Source organism: Vipera berus (assembly GCF_964194415.1).
Source record: "Vipera berus genome assembly, chromosome: 1".
Taxonomy (NCBI): Eukaryota; Metazoa; Chordata; class Lepidosauria; order Squamata; family Viperidae; genus Vipera; species Vipera berus.
Genome location: NC_138202.1, coordinates 41,850,023 through 41,870,270, shown reverse-complemented (window position 1 = coordinate 41,870,270; position 20,248 = coordinate 41,850,023). Strand labels below are relative to the sequence as shown.

General features: G+C 42.8%; 1 protein-coding gene across 3 annotated transcripts in view; it reads right to left on the bottom strand.

Moving 5' to 3' along the window:
• The window catches only part of PRIMA1 (proline rich membrane anchor 1), a 118,457-nt gene that overhangs the window by 51,607 nt on the left and 46,602 nt on the right, over positions 1-20,248 (bottom strand). The gene's annotated exons all lie outside the window — the stretch shown is intronic.

Sequence of the window (20,248 nt, the reverse complement as noted above, 5' to 3'; positions counted from 1 at the left end):
CCAAACAGGAACGGAGACCTGCCGAGGTTTGGGGACGTTTGGGGAGGCGCCCAAACCTCCCCAAAGGTCGGCAGGTCTGCGCGGAGGAACGGAGACCTGCCGAGGTTTGGGGACGTTTGGGGAGGCGCCCAAACCTCCCCAAAGGTCGGCAGGTCTGCGCGGAGGAACGGAGACCTGCCGAGGTTTGGGGAGGCGCCCAAACCTCCCCAAACAGGAACGGAGACCTGCCGAGGTTTGGGGACGTTTGGGGAGGCGCCCAAACCTCCCCAAAGGTCGGCAGGTCTGCGCGGAGGAACGGAGACCTTCCGAGGTTTGGGGAGGTTTGGGGAGGCGCCCAAACCTCCCCAAACAGGAACGGAGACCTGCCGAGGTTTGGGGACGTTTGGGGAGGCGCCCAAACCTCCCCAAAGGTCGGCAGGTCTGCGCGGAGGAACGGAGACCTGCCGAGGTTTGGGGAGGTTTGGGGAGGCGCCCAAACCTCCCCAAAGGTCGGCAGGAGGAACGGAGACCTGCCGAGGTTTGGGGACGTTTGGGGAGGCGCCCAAACCTCCCCAAAGGTCGGCAGGAGGAACGGAGACCTGGGGAGGTTTGGGGAGGCGCCCAAACCTCCCCAAAGGTCGGCAGGAGGAACGGAGACCTGCCGAGGTTTGGGGAGGCGCCCAAACCTCCCCAAACGTCGGCAGGTCTGCGCGGAGGAACGGAGACCTGCCGAGGTTTGGGGAGGCGCCCAAACCTCCCCAAACGTCGGCAAATCTCCGTTCCTCCGCGCCCTGCCTGCCTGCTTCTTTCCGCTGCGGAAAGAAGCAGGCAGGCAAGGCGCGGAGTTTGGGGAGGTGCGCGCGCACCTCCCCAAACCTCCCCAAACTTCGGCAGGTCTCGGACGGCGGTGGCTTGGGAGAGGTGCGGGCGATCCCGGAAGCACCAAAGCCTCGGCCGCGCACAAGTCCTCGGTAAGTTTTTTTGTTGACTGGAGTATAAGCCGAAGTGGAATTTTTCAGCCCAAAAAGTGGGCTGAAAAATTCGGCTTATACTCAAGTATATACGGTATGTCTCAATAGGAAATAGACACACATATATGTATCAATTTGATTTAGACCAAAATCAGAAAACAGGAAAAATTGTATTAGCAATTACTCCTGTGGCCATTTTATTCAGCTCATTATATAATTACTACATATTAATCTGATGAAAAGGAACCATTGTGATTTCTTTGATTTCACTGCTAACAGCAACAAAATTATATATACAGCAGTACATTTCTTTGTTCAAGGAAAAAACAAAAAGGAAAAACACCTAAGAAATCTACTAGTACACTGGTACAATGGAAATAATTTACATGGCCAGATGCAGGAATTTAAAGTATTTTTAAGTACCTGAGGGAAAGTAGGGAATTTTTTAAATGGCAGGCTTAGCTGAACTATAAAGAATCTTGAATTCTACATGTAAGAAATCTTCAGTGCTTTAAACCAGGGGTTCCCAACCTTTTGGGCACTGTGGACCGGTTCGGTGGAGAGGTTTTTCCATGGATCGGAAGGGGTGTGGTTTCATGTGCTGCCTGCATCCCGCGGATGGGGCTTCACTTGTTTGCACAGACCGGTTTCTAACATGTCACAGACCGGTGCCATTCCACGGACTGAGGGTTGGGGACCCCTGCTTTAAAGAGCATGTTGAAGCCTATTACTAAACTTAGAGAAACCAAATTTGTGCCAGCACTTCTCTTAAGTTATATATAAAAAAGCCATTTCATTAGGGAACCCTCAAGAATTCTGAAGGATTGTTTGAATACTGCCAATGTAGTATTGTTCATCTCTTAAGCAGAATTCAAAAAACAGGAACAAGCCACACAACTCATCTCAGATATTTTATGATTTTTAAAAATAATATTTTATTAATTTTCCAATTTTACATTTAAATATTTAAAAAGCAACATGTTGACTGGGTTAATCAATAGTGTTCAAGCTAGTATATTTCTTATTATATCAGCTCAGTAAAACATTACATTTATCAATAATTTTTTATCTTATACGTATCTTAATTACATTCAATCTTCATAAACAATCCGTATCCTGTTATTAATTTTATCCAATTTTTAGTTTCTCATCAATATTCCAATTTAACCTTTGATATTTATAATTTTCAGGCTTTAGGTAACCAAGATTTCCTTTGTCTCAATTCGTAACAAAATCTAATATCCAAAATATACATTTTATCTATTTGAATATAATCTTGTTCTTTTTCCTAAAAGTTATCTATTTTCTACCATATTAAATCATCTACTTAGTAATACAATATCCCCTTTAATAAATCAAAACCATTATGTATATTACCTGGGTTAATCAGTAAATCAAACATATTCATAATAATTAATTTTCTTTTTTCCTCCTAGGTCTAATTTTTAACTGTTAAACAGATCCTTATTTTCAACTGATTTCCAAGTCTTTTAAATCTAATAACCAGAATGGTTTCATGTATGGCTTTCAACATGGATGTTGTGATTCAGCGTCAGCCTGTGGTTTCGGCAGCTGAGTCTGATGATTCTGAAGAGGAGGAGGAGGAGGGGTTTGGAGAACCTTTGGTGTCAGAGGAAGGTTCTGATGCACTGCAGAACTCTCAGCCAGGCCCCTCCTGTCTTGTTCCTCCTCAGACTCAGCTGTGTGAGCATGAGGGATTGGAAGAAGACGATCCACAGCTGGCTCTGTTCAGGGATGAGCAGGAGGCAATCTAGCAGAGCAGAACAGAGGAAAGCAATGAGGCAACTCGGGAGAAGGCAATAAGAAGCCACGCCTTGGGACTGCTGATAAAAGGGGAATGTGTGGGAGGTGCTGGTTGCTGAAGGCAACCGTTTGAAGATCTTCTGCTAGAGTCCTGGTCTGTTATTCTTGTTTAACTCTTGTTTAACCTTTTGGTTAAAGTCTTGTTTGAACTTTTCATTTAACTTTTGTTTGAACTCTTTGTAAATAAATTTGGTTGGGTTTTTTCCAGCCTGTTGATTATAAAAAGGGGTTGTCCCTGACATTCAAACAGGGCTGGTCGTAGGCTGAAACAGAACAATAGAAAGGATCTTTTCCTGGTCCTCGTTCATCTCTTTCATGTGCTTATAAATAGTCTTTCTAGTAAAAGTTGTTTGTCAAGCAAAATTTTATTGTCCAAGGTATTTCAGCTTCTCATATAGTGACCAATATTCCTCAAGTAAAGAGATAGGAAAGCAATTTCCCACATATAACTCTGAAAATCGTTGCCCTTCAAGAGACAAGGCTGTCAGACTTGGGATGTGTTAAGGAGAGAAATTTCTTATTCTTCTGGCAGGGAAAGCCATCGAATGAGACTAGGGAATACGGGGTTGGCTTTGCGGTTAGAAACACCCTACTAGGATTTATTACTCCACCTGCTGCTGGAAGTGAAAGAATTCTGTCCTTGCAGCTCCACTCATCAGCAGGGTTGGTTACTTTTATTAGTGCATATGCACTGACATTATCATCTTCAGTAGAATCCAAAGACAAATTCTACAATGATCTGGCTGCTACTATCAAGAAAATCCCTGAGAAAAAACCACTGTTTATCCTTGGCGACTTTAATGCCAGAGTTGGAGCTGATTATAGTTCTTGGCCCACTTGTTTAGGTCAGTTCGACGTCGGGAAGATGAACAAAAATGGCCAACGCCTGCTGGAGTTTTGCTGCTACTACAGTTTTTGTGGTAGCAATACATTCTTTAAAACAAAGCCTCAACACAGAATCTCTTGGAGACATCCAAGATCGAAGCATTGGCACCAGCTTGACTTGATTCTTACCAGGTGCTCCAACCTTCCCAGTATCACAATCACACACAGCTATCAGGGTGCTGATTGCGATACAGACCACTCCTTGGCGTGCAGCAAAATAAAACTGAAAATAAAGAGATTGCATCACTTGAAGAAGGAAGACCACGAATCGACATCAGCAAGACCCGCAATCAGGGCAAAGTGGAGGAATTTGTACAAGCACTAAAGGAGACTCTCCCAGGCCTGGCTGAAGCAAATGCATCTCAATGATGGGAATATTTCAAGAATGCTGTTTATAACATCGCCTTGTCAGTATTTGGTAAAGAGATCAGAAAGACAGCAGATTGGTTTGAAGCCCATTCGGAGGAGCTGATGCCAGCCATTGAGGAAAAAAGGAGAGCTCTAATTGCATATAAAGCCTGTTCCAGTGAGCGCAAACTATGGGTTCTGCGAGCTGCTCATAGCAAAGTCCAACAAACCGCCAGGAGATGTGCTAATGATTATTGGCTGCAGCTTTGCTCTCGGATCCATATAGCAGCTGACACAGGCAATATCAAGGGGATGTATGATGGCATCAAGCAGGCCTTAGGTCCAACATAGAAGAAATCTACCCCTCTGAAGTCTGCTACAGGCGAGGTTATCCAGGACCGAGCACAGCAGATGGCATGCTGGGTGCAGCACTACTCTGAGTTATATTCCAGAGAAAATGGGGTAACTGAAGAAGCATTAAATAATATTGAGTGCCTGCCTGTCTTGGAGGAGCTTGACAATAAACCAACTTTAGAAGAACTAAACACGGCCCTGAATTCCTTTGCCTCTAGCAAGGCACCTGGGAAAGATAACTTCCCTGCCGAAATTCTGAAGTGCTGCAAAGAGAGCATCCCTACTGAACTGCATGAAATCTTCTGCCTTTGTTGGAGGGAAGGTGGAGTACCACAGGACATGAAGGATGCAAATATCGTCACACTGTATAAAAACAAAGGTGACATGGGTGACTGGTATCTCTCTACTCAGTATTGTAGGGAAGCTGCTTGCCCGTGTCATACTGAAGAGGCTCCAGATGCTTGCAAAGAGAGTCTATCCAGAATCACAGTGTGGATTCCAAGCCAACAGGTCCACCACTGACATGGTATTTTCCCTTAGACAGTTGCAGGAGAAATGCAGGGAACAGCCACTTTTCATAGCCTTCATAGATGTTACAAAGGCTGTTGACTTGGTTAGTAGGGACGGCCTATATAAAATTCTCCCCAAGACTGGATGTCCACCTCAGCTCCTCAACATCATCAGGTTCTTTCATAAGGAAATGAAGGGCACTTTGGTTTTTGATGGCTTAACATCAGATTACTTTGACATCTGGAGCAGAGTGAAGCAGGACTGTGTCCTTGTGCCAACTTTATTCGGGATCTTTTTTGCCATCATGCTGAAATACGCTTTTGGAACTGTAATAGAGGGTATCTATCTCCGGACCAGATCAGACAGAAAACTCTTTAATCTCTCTAGATTGAGAGCAAAGTCTAAAGTCCAGCTGAAATGCCTACGAAAATTCCTCTTTGCTGATGATGCTGCCATTACTGGTCACTCTGCCGAAGACCTTCAACAACTTATGGACTGTTTTAGCAAGGCCTGTCAAGACTTTGGATTAACAATCAGCCTGAAAAAACACAAGTAATTGGACAGGACGTGGATTCACCTCCCTGTATTACAATCTCTGCACAAGAACTGGAGGTCATCCATGACTTTGTGTACCTCGGCTCAACTTCACACTCTCTCTTTAGATACTGAGCTGAATAAACATATTGGTAAAGTGGCCACCACATTTTCCAGACTTACAAATACAGTATGGCTTAATAAGAAGCTGACAGAACATATAAAGATCCAGGTCTATAGAGCCTGCGTCTTGAGCACACTCTTGTACTGTAGTGAGTCTTGGACCCTTTACACATGGCAGGAGAGAAAGCTGAACACCTTTCATATGTGCTGTCTCTGATGTATTCTTGGCATCACCTGGAATGACAAAGTTCCAAATAGCGCAGTTCTGGAATGTGCTGGAATTTCTAGCATGTATACACTATTGAAACAGCGACATCTACACTGGCTTGGGCATGTCGTGAGGATGGCTGATGGTTGGATTCTGAAAGATCTCCTGTATGGAGAACTAGTGCAGGGAAACTGCCCCAGAGGGAGACCACAGCTGTGATATAAGGATATCTGCAAGAGGAATCTAAAGGTCTTGGGAATGGACATTAACAGCCTGGAGGCTAAAGACGCAGCATGGCCTTCTCCAATTCGAAGAGACACTTGTGCGGCAGGCTGAAGCAAAGAGGCAGTCCTGGAACCAGCGAAATCTGGGGGCTGGACAGGGGAAAGATTGTATCTGCCCTAGGTGTGGAAGGGACTGCCACTCTCGAACTGGCCTTTTTAGCCACACCAGATGCTGCTTTAGGACCTCTTTCCAGAGCACACCATAGTCTCTCGAGACTGAAGGATGCCAATGATGATGAACTCTGAAAGTCAGTAAAAGTTTACATTCACAGTTCAAGTAGGCCAGTTATGCAGCCCAGCTGTTCTCTTACAGCTAAGTCTCTCACACGTGGTGCCAAGGTCAGGAAAGTCTTATCTAAGGTCTGGGCTTCAAACCAAGTCTCTTTTAGGACATAATAAGTTGTAATACCAAACTTTGCCACAAGATGTCACCAATAGATATTTTATGATTAATTTTAACCATATCTCAGTGTTATACCTAAACAATGCTCATTTACAGCGAATAATCCCACCATATTACATACAATTGTAGGTGTAGTAGAAATCACTGAAGACAGAAAGATGGCAAGCTAAGTAGCATAACCAACAAGCAAATGATAAACTCTGCAATGGTATAGATCAGGGTTTTTCAACCAGTGGTACACGTACCACTGGTGGTATATTGGCACATGGCAGGTGGTATGCGTCCCTGCCCAGCCAAGGACAGTGGGGGAGGGAATGAGCCAAAGCAGTGCAGCACAGGACTTGCCGTGAGAGAGTCATCAGGAGCTTCAAGGCTGCTTGGGGCAAGATAAAAGCCCCAGGATCAGCACTTCTGACTCACCCAAAAGAGAAAGGAGGAAGGGGTAGAGAAAGGAGAGACTATAAAAGGAGGTAGTTTTGGAGGGAGAGGGAGAGAAGAAAAGACTCTGGAGAAAGAGGCAGAAGAGGAAAGGCTTTTCTCATAGAAGCAGTGAGAGAGAGAAAGAGAAGGATAGTGGAGGAATGTGTGTTGTGTGAGAATGGGGAGGATATTGAAGGAATGTTTGTGTGTGTGAATGGGGAGGATATTAGAGGTGCAATGTATTGGGCTTGCCTGTTAACACCACGTGGTAACAGCTGATAGGCTGCTGGAGCAGGGAACTAGCTAACGGCTCCCAGCATCTCAGACAACCCGTCTCCAGTGCTTCCATTGGTTGGCCCTAGGCAGCAATAGGTTGCTTCAAACCTATCGGCCGCCACCTAGGGGCCAGGGTATAAATTGCTGCAGCTGCAGCCCTGTTCTCTAGTTCAGATCCTGCAAGCATTAAACCATGATCTTTACTGAACTCACTTGCCTTGTCTTCATTCCTGCGCAACGAACCCAGTACACAACACTGGTGACGAAGGTGGGATCCTGCTTCTCCGACAAAGCTGAAAGTCACTAGGGGAGAGGCAGCGCACGCCTGGTGGGAAAAGCAAATCCCCCCCTACGCTCAGCTAGCTAAGTCACGCTAGTGACCATGCGCTCAGAGGACCAGTCCCTGGGCAGCGGACAGGCAGGATTTGAAGACACTGAGATCCAGCCATGAAGACCAGCAGAATGCCCAAGGTCGGAAGGCTGTGAGAATTCGACATCAAGCAACCAGAAGGATGGCCCTCGTACCTGTCCCAGGTTGAGAACTACCTTCAGGTGAACCAGGTTGCAGAGGATGGACTGAAGGCCGCCACGCTGCTTTGTGTGTGAGGCCCAGCGACGTTTGATCTGGCCGAAAACCTGTTTGCGCCCATGCCGTTAGAATCTGTCTCCTACGCTGAACTGAAGAAGAAGCTCAGAGAACACTTCCAACCAAAGATGTCGGTAATTGTATGGCGCTATGCCTTCAAACAACAAATACAGAAGCCGGGAGAGACCGCATCTGAGTACATTGCAGCCTTGAGGCAGGCCGCACGCCTATGTCGATTTTCAGACATTGAAGAGTGACTTCGAGACCGGCTCGTCTATGGCCTCCGCAACAGAGAGCTGCAGCAGAAACCTTTTGCCAGAGAAGTCTTGTCATTCGCAGATGCCCAGAATGAAGTCATGGTGGATGAAGCTGCCGGTGGAGCTGTGCGAACAATCTGGCCTGCCAGAATGATGCAACGCAAAGAAGCCATCCACCATGAGGACTCAGAACTCACCGAGGACTCCAAAGAAGCCAAAGTTGACAAGTTGCACAGACAACCCGACCAACAGCTCTGCAGCAGTAAGCAGCAAGAGACTACTTACAAGGCAGATCTCTTGCCTAGATGTCCAGGTTGTGGTGGCTGCCACCAACACTCAGACTGCAGGTTCCGGACAGCCATGTGCCAGGCCTGCAGAAAAACCGGCCACATCGCATCAGTTTGCAGAGGTCACCAGAGGGACTGGCCATCAAATCGCCAGTCGGAAGATCCGACCAGGAGAGGTACTGGGGCCCCGGGGCTGTTCAGTGTGGTGTTTTGCTCACGCCGTAGAAGTATCTGCTGTATCAGGGCACGACGCCCCCTTAAACCCGATTATAGACTTCAGGTGGAGCTGCAAAGGGTCCCCTATAAGATGGAGCTGGACACAGGCTCCGCAGTTTCCATTATTTCTCTGGACACATTTAATTTTGTGTGCAGTTGCAGTAGGAGATAAGCTGAGGCCCTCTGACATACTTTTAACAGATTTTCAGAACACAAAAGTAGTCAAGGGTGAAGCCACCTTGGCTGTTAAATTTAAGGGGTTTTCAGGGCACCTGGATGTTGTCGTACTAGGGGGGCAGAGAACAAGCCTAATTGGGCTCAATTGGTTTGATGCATTAGGCATCCAAGTAACCGGTACCAACCGGACACAAGTTGCGAGTCTAGCGTCAGTTTGTGTGGACTTTGCAGACATATTTGATTCAGCCCTAGGAACTTACACGGGCCTGCCAATAGCATTCAAACTAGACCCAAACGTGGTTCCCGTCAGGATTAAGTCTCTCAGGGTCCCCTTTGCCCTCAAGCACAAAATAGACACAGAACTAGAAAAGCTTGTGGAACAGGGTGTTTTGCAACCAGTAGATGGTGGGGAGTGGGAAACTCCTATTGTAACACCACTTAAAGCCAATGGGGAAGTCAGAATATGTGCAGACTATAAATGCACAATCAACCGGGCCCTTAAACAGCACGCATACCCAGTCCCAGTGGTGAGCCACATCCTGGCATCTTTGCAGGGTGGCACCACTTTTGCAAAATTAGATTTGGTGCAGGCCTATCAGCAACTACCTGTTGATGAGGCCACGGCCGCAGCACAGACAATTCTGACCCACAGGGGGGTTTTCAGAGTAAAGCGCTTGCAATTTGGGGTTAGTGTAGCCCTGGGCATTTTTCAGGGAATCATGGAACACACACTCAAAGGCATTCCAGGGGTTTGCCCCTATTTTGACGACGTGCTTATTGCCAGAGAATCCATAGAGATGCTAGCAAGGAGGCTCAGAGCTGTCCTGCAGAGGCTACGTGAAGTAGGCCTTAAACTAAAAAAGAGCAAATGCAGTATTGGGGTTCCCTCAACTGAATTTTGGGGGGTTTGCATTGATGCTGATGGCATCCACCAAGCTGAGTCCAAAGTGAAGGCCATTCAGATGGCACCTAGCCCTAAAACAAAAGGAAAGCTACAAGCATTCTTGGGCCTCCTCAACTTCTACCATGCATTCCTTCCTAACAAGGCCGCAGTGGCAGAGCCACTTCACAGGCTCTTAGATAAAAATGCTTCTTGGAAGTGGACAAGAATTCACGAAAAAAGTTTTTAGGACCTGAAGGCACTTCTGTTGGTCAGTTCCACTATCACTCATTTCAGGGAGTCTAAACCAGTCTGCTTAGCATGTGATGCATCCCCATACAGGGTGGGTGCAGTCTTGAGTCACTTAGAGAAAGATGGAACCCAAGTTCCCATTGCATTTTATTCGAGGACACTGTCCTCTGCTGAGCGTAACTATGCTCAAATTGACGAAGAGGCATTGGGCATGGTAGCTGGAGTTAAAAAATTCCATGACTATTTATATGGCAGGGACTTCACGGGCTTCACAGACCACAAACTGCTACTGGGGTTATTCACCAAAGACAAACAGACACCCCATATATTATCCCCTAGAATGCTGAGATGGTCTACTTTTTTATCAGTGTACACGTTTAAGCTGATTCACAAACCCGGAAAAGAAATGGGCCATGCGGACTTCCGGTGGCTGCGCGGCGCCGGAGACAGCCTTCCCGGGCTGCCCGCGGCTCAGCTGTGTGTTTTTTCGCCCGAAACAGCGCCGATCAGCTGTTCGGGCAAATTTGAAGCCCCCTCCTCGGGAGAAGAGGAGGGGGTGAGGCCCCAGGTAGGGGTAGAGTTCTCCGGGGCCGCCTGAGCTTGGAGCTTGGGCGGCTGAAGGATTGAACTCCCCCGAAGCCTGGGTTGCTCCCAGCTGGCCGGCGTCTCTGCTCCGGACTTCTTGGAGCAGAGCCAGGCGTCTGCGACCACCCCTGCCTGAAGAAAATGTTAGGCATATGGTGCTAGCCTACAATGTTGGGTTGAAAATATATTAACCATAATGCTATGGCTTTAAGAAGTTAATTGGCCAATGGGTGTGTAAGTGTTCTCATGGCCATAAGAGGAAGCTAGGAACGTAGCTTCTTTCTCTCTCTGAATTCACTGATCTCTACTGTTACTGTTTTTGCTCTGCTGTTGGTTTACTACTGTTGTAAACCTGAACTGTGTATTGACCTCTGGACCGGTAAGAAGACTTTGTAGTTTGGATTACTCCTTGGACTGTTGCTATTGTGTATGACTTGGACTGTTTATTTTTGACTGTGCATTTTTGTTTTTACACCACCTCAAAGTAAAATACTTTTTGCTTTTAGAACTCAGTGTATTTCTGTGTGTGATTTTTACTGCTCTCAGTGCCCTTCCTTGTCTGTGCAACTCTTTGGTAGCACAAGGAGACCTCTGCACAATAAATTCCATTAACACTGGTTATGGGCCCAGGCCTGTACTGAGAGTTAGTACACACAGTATTCCTAGCTGAGTTTGTATTTGGTGTAAAATGGCACGGGAACTGTTGTCAGGCATCTCCTGGATAACCCGGTTGGATGGGACAAACTATGTTTCCTGGTCCACGAAATGCTGCTTGCTTTTGCGCAAGGAAGGACTATGGGCTGTTGTAAATAACCCACCAGATACTACTGTTTGGGATCCAGATGACGAAGAGGATGCAAAGAAGTTAGACAACTTTAAAAGAAGCAATGAGAAAGCTCTTTGCATTATTGGACTAACACTGAATGACCAGCAGCTTGTCCATATTCGTGGTGAGGAGTCTGCTGCTAGGTGTTGGGGTGTTTTGCGAAGGCTTTATGTTCGAGACAGTGTGGGTGCACATATACACCTTACACGTAAGCTGTTTAGGGCTCGTCTGCAGAAGAATGGAGATATGCTGACCCATTTAAACTACATGAAGGCAACTTTTCAAGAGCTTCATGAAAAGGAGCTGATTTTTTCAGAGTTGCATCAGGTCTACATTATTCTGTCATCTTTGGATGAGAGTTATGATGGGTATGTTTCTTCTTTGGAAGTCCTGACCAGAGAGGAACTGACATTGACTAACATTACTGGGAGACTGCTGGAAGAGTCCAGAAGAAGGCGTGACAGAGACCAGCTGAGAGAGACACAGCCACGAGAGAAGCAGCAATTTACCACTGCTTACAACGTCAAGAAATGTTATTCTTGTGGGGCTAGAGGGCATATAGCCAAATTCTGTAGAAAGGGAAGAAAACAGAATGTGAATAGCAGTGGGAAGGCTAAGAAGGGCATTGGTTTGGCTATTTCTGGTGAATCAACATCCAGAAATAATGAATTGTGGGTTGTTGATAGTGGGGCTTCACAATGCATTACTAAAGTGAAAAAGAGGTTTGTTAATATGAAAAACAGCAACCAATATGTTTCACTGGCCAATGGTTGGAGGATGAAGGCCTCTGGTGAAGGTAATTCCTATTGTCCATGCATTGATGAACAGTTACCTATGTTATATATACCTAAACTAAGATTCAACCTGTTATCTGTAAGGGAATTGGTTAAGGTTGGGTTTGTGGTAACATTCAGAGGGGAGCAATGCACTATTGAGAGGAATGGAACCTGTGTAACTGCTAATTTGAAAGATGGTTTATTCATTCTCACAAGTAACCAGGTTAGTACAGTTAAAGCTAACTCAATATGTGAGAACAAGAAGCCACATGATGAATGTATACATTTATTGCATAGGCGGTTAGGGCATGTAAACTTTAACTCACTACGTAAAACAGTGGAATTAGTAGAGGGAGTTAAACTGAAGCCATGTAGTAAGTATTTGAATTGCAATGCCTGTAATCAGGAAAAGAGCAAGGCAACTCCTGCAAACAGGATAAACGGCTTCAAAACAACTGTTCCTTTGGAAGTTGTGTTTGCTGATTTAATTGGACCCATGAAACCAAGTTTAGGAGGGTCATGTTATGTTTTAAGTATATTGGACCACTACTCTAGATATGGTTTTTGTTATCTGCTTAAGTCAAAGGCAGATACTTTCCAACAATTTGCAAACTGGCTGAAGTTCGTGGAGAGAAAAACAAAGAGAAAGGTTCAGTGCATAATTACTGATAATGGTACTGAATTTACAAATAAGTGTTTTGTTGATATGCTACAATCAGCTGGCATTGAGCATAAACGTTCAGCCCCTTATAGGCCTCAACATAATGCTTTTGTTGAGAGACGTGGGCAAACGTTACAAGCCATGATGAGAACGATGTTAAGAGATTCTGGCTTAACAGATAGACTGTGGGGGGAGGCAGCAAAATGTGCAAACCATGTTCTGAATATAGTTGTTAATACTTCTACTGGTAAAATACCATATACAATATGGCATGGTAGAAGACCAAACCTTGATTACCTGCACACATTTGGCACCCCAGCTTGGGTCCACATTCCTGCACAACTCAGGAGTAAAGGCCAACATAGGGCTAGGCAATTATACTTCGTAGGTTACGAAGCTAACCATAGATCCTATCGTTTCTGGGAACGAGGCACAACTAATGTATATAACAGTGCTAGTGCAAAATTCCTTGAGCACGTTGGTTGGGATAGGTTAGAGCAAGTAACTGTTAATACTGATCCTCTAGTGTTTGAGGACTCCTCTGATAACGTAACTAGTAATGATAATGCATCTCCTGTAAATATAAAAGATGAAGAGGAGATAGGGGAGATAATAGATGAATCAGAGGAAGGAAAGGAGACAGAAATTCAAAGCCCTGTAATTCCTTGGCGTTCAATGCGTATCAGACATCCACCTGATCGCTATGAAGCTAGTATAGTATGTCAAGTTAGTGTAGAGCCATCTAACTATGATGAGATCAGGATGTATCCTGAAAAGGAACAAGCATCATGGAAAGCTGCAATGAACAGGGAGTTGAAGTCTTTGCAGAATCTTAAGGTTTATGTGAAAGCAAAACTGCCACCTGGTGAGCAAGCTATAGGTTGTAAATGGATATATAAAATAAAGAAGGGTGTAGACGGGACCGTAACCCATAAGGCACGTTTGGTTGCACAAGGTTTTGCCCAAACTACTGAGGATTATGACGAAGTGTTTGCACCCAGTCTAAGGGCAACTACTTTAAGAGCAGCTTTAGTATGGGCGGCTAAAAACCAATATATGGTTAATCATGTAGATGTTGAAACTGCATATTTACATGCTCCATTGCAACATACTATTTATTTAAGAATACCACCAGGATTGACCAGTGATAGAGACCATGATTGTTGGGAATTAAAGAAAAGCCTCTATGGATTGGAACAATCAGGCTATGAGTGGAACAAATGTATAGTAAATGAGTTAAGTGCAATAGGTTTTGTAGCCAGTAATGCTGATCCTTGTTTGTTTAGAAGGGAACACAACGGAGCATTATCTTTTCTCTTATTATTCACAGATGATATTGCAATAATAACAAAAACTGAGTTAGAAGCACAAACTATCATTTCAAGATTGCAAACTGAATTCACAATTAGAAATCTTGGGAAAATAAGCCACTATTTGGGGTTAGATATTGTGAAAACAAATAGGGGTTTTAAGGTGTCGCAAGCCAGTAAGATATCTCAGTTATTAAAGAGATACAATATGGAAATGTGTAAACCAGCAAAAACTCCGATGGCTATGGATTTTAAGGACACTAATGTTGAGAGTCCTGTATTTGATAAGACTATGTACCAATCTTTGATAGGAAGTCTTATGTATCTGAGTAATTGGACTAGACCTGATATTTCTTACTGTGTAAACCAATTGGCTAGGTACAACAATGAACCAACTGTTAGACACTGGCAATCAGCTAAACGAGTATTAAGGTATTTGAAACAGACTATTCACTACTCGTTATATCTAGAGCCAAATCGTGAGTTAATCCTTACTGCATATGCAGATGCGAGTTTTGCCTCTGATTCAAACAGTCGTAAATCTACCTCAGGGTTGGCTGTAATGTTGGGTGATTCTTTGATTGGATGGAAGTCTATTAGACAAAAACACATAAGCTTATCTACAATGGAGGCTGAATTTTCATGTCTATCAGTGTTATGTACAGAACTGCTAGTGTACAAACAATTATTGTTAGATATGGGTTTAAATGTAAATGATCCATTCATTGTGTATGAGGACAATCAAGCTGCGATAAAGATGGCTAATAGTGCTGCAGTAAGAACAAGATCTAAACATACTGATCTTCGTTATTTAAATGTCAGACAATGTGTCAAGGATAAATTAATACAGCTAGAGTATTGTTCATCTAATGTAAATATTGCTGACCATTTTACGAAGGTACAAAGTGCTGTGAAACACAATGCTAATTGTGAAAGAATGTGCATAAGATTGTAAGAGTTATATATTATTCTACCCAAAGGGGAGAATGTTAGGCATATGGTGCTAGCCTACAATGTTGGGTTGAAAATATATTAACCATAATGCTATGGCTTTAAGAAGTTAATTGGCCAATGGGTGTGTAAGTGTTCTCATGGCCATAAGAGGAAGCTAGGAACGTAGCTTCTTTCTCTCTCTGAATTCACTGATCTCTACTGTTACTGTTTTTGCTCTGCTGTTGGTTTACTACTGTTGTAAACCTGAACTGTGTATTGACCTCTGGACCGGTAAGAAGACTTTGTAGTTTGGATTACTCCTTGGACTGTTGCTATTGTGTATGACTTGGACTGTTTATTTTTGACTGTGCATTTTTGTTTTTACACCACCTCAAAGTAAAATACTTTTTGCTTTTAGAACTCAGTGTATTTCTGTGTGTGATTTTTACTGCTCTCAGTGCCCTTCCTTGTCTGTGCAACTCTTTGGTAGCACAAGGAGACCTCTGCACAATAAATTCCATAACAGAAAGGACTATGGATTAAAAGGAGCAGGCAGAGCGGTACAAGAGGAAAAGGTGAAGAGGATTATTTTATTTTACTCTCGAGCTTGATGGTTTTTTTAAACTTTAAGTGAAAGTGCGTCACAATTGAAAGTAAAAGATGGCGGCTAAACCTCCCCCTAAAACTCTTCGGAGTGGTGGATCTTCTCCGGTGCAACAATCATCATTACAGGCGTTGCACCCTCCTGATGTATTGACACCGAAGGACTTACGAGATGCTCTGGATAAACATGCCCAGGTACTTTTGGAATCAATTAATCAATCAATGGGTGATAAATTTGCACAGATGGAGGAGAAATTGGAGAAACTGGAGGAGAGAATAGAAGAGAGGATGGAACAGAAGTTCAGCGTGATGAAGGTAGACATTTTGTCTTCAGTGCATAAAGTGGCGGAATGTGTGGATGATTTGGATGAAAAAGTGGAAGACTTGACTCAAAAGAATGCCATATTAGAAGCAAAAGTACGGGAGAATGAAGATTTAAGAGACAAAATGGAAAGGGAATTAAGTCTTGCTCAATATTACCAGATGCAGTTTGCTGTTAGAATCAGAGGCTTAAAAGAGAATATTAAGGAAGATTTAAAGCAGCTGGTTTCTGAGGCTCTCGAAGTGGTATTGAATCAGCCAGCATCTGAAATAAGAGAAGCTATGGATAAAGTGTTCCGTGTGAATTCATGGATTGCTAGACAGAGAAAGCTACCTAGAGATGTGGTGGTCTACTTTGCAAAAAGAGAAATTAGAGATGAAGTTATACAAGCTGCCTATGATGCTAAAGTTGTGATTGCTGATCAAGAAGTCTTGGTTTTAAAAGAAATTCCTCCAAAGATTTTAAGGAAAAGGAAAGACTTCACATTTCTTGTGCAAGAGCTTAAGCAACGAGATATAAGGTTCAGATGGGAGATTCCAGATGGGTTGATGGTGATGCATGAAGGTAAAAGGTACCGGCTGGTTACTGTGAAGCAAGCGCGTGATTTTTACAATAACGTTTTAAAAGCAACTCCATTAACACTTCTGGAAGCAGCAAAGGGATCTGGAGAAGGAGAACATCAAGAGGCTGAAGCAGAGGAAAACGGTGCTGGAGGAGATCAAGCTATAACTTCTTTGGATGATCCTAGAGAGCAAAGGGTAACGCGTGCTGCTTTAAAACGAGCAAAGAAAATAAAAGAACAAGACCAGCAAAAGTCTTCGGAATCTTCACAACGTACTCATAGCCAAGCAGTGGGAGGAGCACGGCCTAAAGAAGATAGTCCTATCAAAGCAGTGCTTCAAGAGCTTTGGGAGGATATGCATGGCAACTAAATTTTTGACTTGGAACGTTAATGGACTAAATTCACCACAGAAGAGAAAGAAAGTTTTTCAATATTTAAAACAATTCAAGATAGATGTTATATGTTTGCAAGAAACGCATATTAGGGCTATGGATCAAAAGCTTTTATTGAACTCAAGACTGGGTACGCACTTTGTTGCCTCTGCAATGAATAAGAAAAATGGGGTGGTTGTTTATATTAAAAGTGCTATAACTGCGGACTTAATTGAAGCAGACAAGCATGGAAGATACGTACTGATAGACTTGTTGCTAGAAGGCAAAAAGACGCTTTTAGTTGGACTGTATGCCCCTAATCAACAACAACAACAGGCTGACTTTTTTAGTTTACTTCATACAAAGCTTACCCAGTTGGATTATAAATTTTTTATTTTTATGGGGGACTGGAATGGTGTTTTGGATGTACAGATGGATAAGGCTGGAGCTTTTAAGCGCATTCCAAGTCATGCTAGACTGCCTAAATCTTTTTTTGAAATGAAGGATGACTTGGAACTGCGAGATATTTGGCGTGAGAGACACTTGCAGGAAAAGGATTATACTTTTTATTCTGATAGACATCAATCTTTTTCGAGGATTGATTTCATTTTGGTGACTAATGACTTTTTTTTGAGGACTAAAAAGGTGAAGATTTGTGCAAGAACTATCTCTGATCATAGTCCAGTTTGGTTAGAGATTGATAAGGAGAAAAGAGACAGGCGCTCGTGGCGCGTAAATGAGAATTTGTTTAGAAATCAGAGAAATGTGGAAGAATGCAAACAGCGGATGAAGGATTTTTTTGAAACTAATATGAACAAAGGTACCTCTATGGATATGGTCTGGGATGCTAGCAAGGCCTACATGAGAGGGGTGTTGATATATATGAATAATAAACATAGACGTGCTGTGGAGGAAAGAACTGGAGAATGAAATAAAGGAAAAAGAAAAGGCTTTGATTTTGAACTCAGAGGATGTGAAGACTAAGGAGGCTATTAAATTGTTAAGAGGACAATTTGATAAATTAATGGCTGACCAAGTGGCAACCAGTTTGCGGTTTGCCAGGCATAATACTTTTTGCAACGCTAATAAACCAGGTAGATGGTTAGCTTATAGATTGAGGAAAAAACAAAGGGCTTCTAATATAGACAAGATTGAGCATAAAGGAAGGGTTGTGTTTCAACAGGACCTTATCAAGGACGCTTTTGTGGATTTTTATTCTAAATTATATGCTAAGGAGAAAATTAATGAAAAAGACATTGATATATATTTGGAGAATGCTAGCATCCCGGTTCTTACGCAAGTACAAAAAGAAGGGATTAATCAATTGATTACAGAAGAAGAAATTTTTACAGCAATTAAGGAATTGAAGGTGGATAAAGCACCAGGTACGGATGGTTTGACTGCGGTCTATTACAAAAATTTACAAATAGAGATGATAAAACCGTTAAAGGAACTGTTCCAGACAATCCAGAGGGGGGGAAAGGTGCCACCGTCTTGGAGAACAGCTTTTATTTCTTTGATTCCGAAGGAAGACCAAGATGCTACTCAAGTTAAAAATTACAGACCGATATCGCTTTTAAATACAGATTACAAGATATTTGCTAAGGTTTTGGCTAATAGACTGATGAGGGTTCTGCAACAGGTGATTCATGGGGACCAAACGGGGTTTATTAGTGGTAGGCAAATGAAAAATAATGTGAGGCATATAGTTGATGTGTTAGAGTTTTTGGAAAGGAACAACCAGATATCTGCGGCGCTAATTTTCTTAGATGCTGAAAAAGCTTTTGATCAATTGAATTGGCAATTTTTGTTGAAAGTTTTAGACAAAATGGATTTTGGGGAAAATTTTTTGCAACCGATTAGGGCATTATATCAAAAACAAACTGCCCGAATTATAGTTAATAATAGCTTGACAGAAGCATGTAATATTGAGAAGGGCACAAGGCAAGGGTGTCCGTTATCGCCCTTGTTATTTGTGTTAACATTAGAGATATTATTGGTTAAAATACGGAATTCGGAAAAAATTAAGGGGATACAAATTAGAGATCAGGATTATAGATTGAGAGCATTCGCAGATGATCTGGTTGTTACAGTGACCCAGCCAGAGAACTCTGTTGTGGACCTGATGGAGATAATAACACAATATGGGAAGGTTTCTGGATTTAAAGTTAATACACAGAAAACCAAAATTTTGGTCAGAAATATGACAGTTTCGCAAAAGGCTCTTTTAGAAGGACTAACTGGATTTGAGATTGTTAAAAGGGTTAAATATTTGGGGGTGTTTTTGTCGCCCTCTAATACAAAGTTATATAAAAATAATTATGAAAAACTATGGGGGAAAATTCAAAAAGAATTGGAGAATTGGGAAAAATTGCAATTGTCTTTGTTGGGACGGATTGCAGCAGTGAAAATGAATGTCCTGCCCAAATTTTTATTTCTATTTCAAATGATACCGATTCTTAAGAAAGATTCTAATTTGGAGGAATGGCAGCGAGGTATCAATAAATTTGTGTGGGCAGGGAAAAAGCCACGAGTTAAACTTAAGATTATGCAGGATACTCGTGAGAGAGGTGGGCTTAAAATGCCCAATCTTAAACTATATTATGAAGCTGCTGCATTAGTAGGAATAAGTGATTGGATTAATTTGACACAAGAGAGATTATTAAATCTTGAGGGCCATGATTTGTTGTTTGGCTGGTATGCATATTTGTTGTATGACAAGAAGGTAGACAATGTGTTTAGAGTGCATATTTTAAGACAGGCATTGCTGAGAGTTTGGAAGAAGTACAGACATAAGTTAGATTGCAAGATACCATTGTGGGCAATTCCAAAACACGCAATAGAAAATATACATGCTGGTTTCAAACATGATGTGACTACGTACAAGGAGATCCTAAGTTTGGAAAGAAATGTCTGGTGTTTGAAATCATATAGCCTCTTGCGAGAAGAGAAGGTTGTTCAAAACTGGTTTCAATATACTCAGTTACGGGCCAGGTGGAAAGAAGATCAGAAAAATGGTTTTACAATGACTGATGAAAATCTGATAAAGCAAATTAGAAACCAGGGACCAGCACATATTAAACGGATATATCTTGCGTTGATAGAGATTGATTCAGAAACAGAACTTGTTAAGGATTGTATGATAAAATGGGCCCAAAACATCCAGGAAGTTATTACAATGGACACGTGGGAAAAGATTTGGGTGAGGAACGTAAAATTTACACAAGCTCAAAATCTAAGAGAGAATTTTTACAAAATGTTTTATAGATGGCATTTAGATCCTAAAAAGCTCGCAAGTATGTATCCGAATTATCAGCCTAAATGTTGGAGGTGCGGTGATGAAGATGCAACATATTTTCATATATGGTGGACATGTAAAAAGGTTAAGGCCTTTTGGATAAAAGTTTGGTGGAACATGCAGAAGATTTTTAAACAGAGGATAAAGTTTTGTCCGCAACTTTTTTTGTTGGGAATAATTACAGATGCTACAGTTGTGGACGCTAAGTTGATGTTGAATTTAATTAC